This window comes from Nannospalax galili, unplaced genomic scaffold (genome assembly GCF_000622305.1).
Source record: "Nannospalax galili isolate Female #2095 unplaced genomic scaffold, S.galili_v1.0 scaffold767, whole genome shotgun sequence".
NCBI lineage: Eukaryota > Metazoa > Chordata > Mammalia > Rodentia > Spalacidae > Nannospalax > Nannospalax galili.
In genome coordinates this window covers 722,088-722,915 of record NW_008357164.1, presented here as the reverse complement: position 1 = coordinate 722,915, position 828 = coordinate 722,088, and positions in this window count along the sequence as shown.

The window sequence follows — 828 nt, the reverse complement described above, 5'->3', positions numbered from 1 at the left end:
TAGTGCTCAGGTTTGGTTTGGCTATCCGAGGTCTTCTGCGCTTCCATATGACTCTTAGGATAGTTTTTTTTTCAAATTCTGTGAAAAATGTCATGTGGATTTTGATTGGCATTGCGTTGAATCCATATATGACTTTTGGCGGGGTGGTCATTTTCACAATATTAATTCTTCCAATCCATGAGCATAGGATGTCCTTCCATCTTCTGTTCTGGTGTCATGCTCAATGTCTTTCTCTAAAGATTTGAAATTTTCATTGTAGAGGTCTTTAGTGTCTTTGATCCAGTTTTTTCCAAGATACTTTATTTTATTGTGAAAGGGAGGGTTTCACTGTACTCTTTCTCCAGTTGCTTGTTATTGGTATATAGAAAGGCTACTGGTTTTGTAGATTGATTTTATAACCTGCCACTTTACTGAAAGTGTTGATCAGTTCTAGGGGTTTTCTGGCAGAATTTTTGGCATCTCTTGCATATCGTATTGTCTGCAAAAAGGGATAATTTGATCTCTTCTTTTCCAATTAGTGCTCCTTTAATCTCCTTCTCTTGTCTTATTGCTCTTGCAAGAGTTTCAAAAATTGAGTTAGTTTAAGGGAGGGGGGAAGGAAGGGTATACAAGTAACCTAGGGTATAAAGGGAAAGAAGGAGCTCAAGAGAGGTAGGACCATAGGAGAAGGGTATTAGTAAGGGAGAAAGGGGGGAAATGGGGGCACCTTAAGTGGGAAAACCATGATGGAGGGGTGAGATAATGTGAGAGATAAACAATTCCTAGCTAGTTTTGAAAACCAGAGGTTTATCTGAGAACAACTGGTCTTTGCCCAAGATTTATCTACAT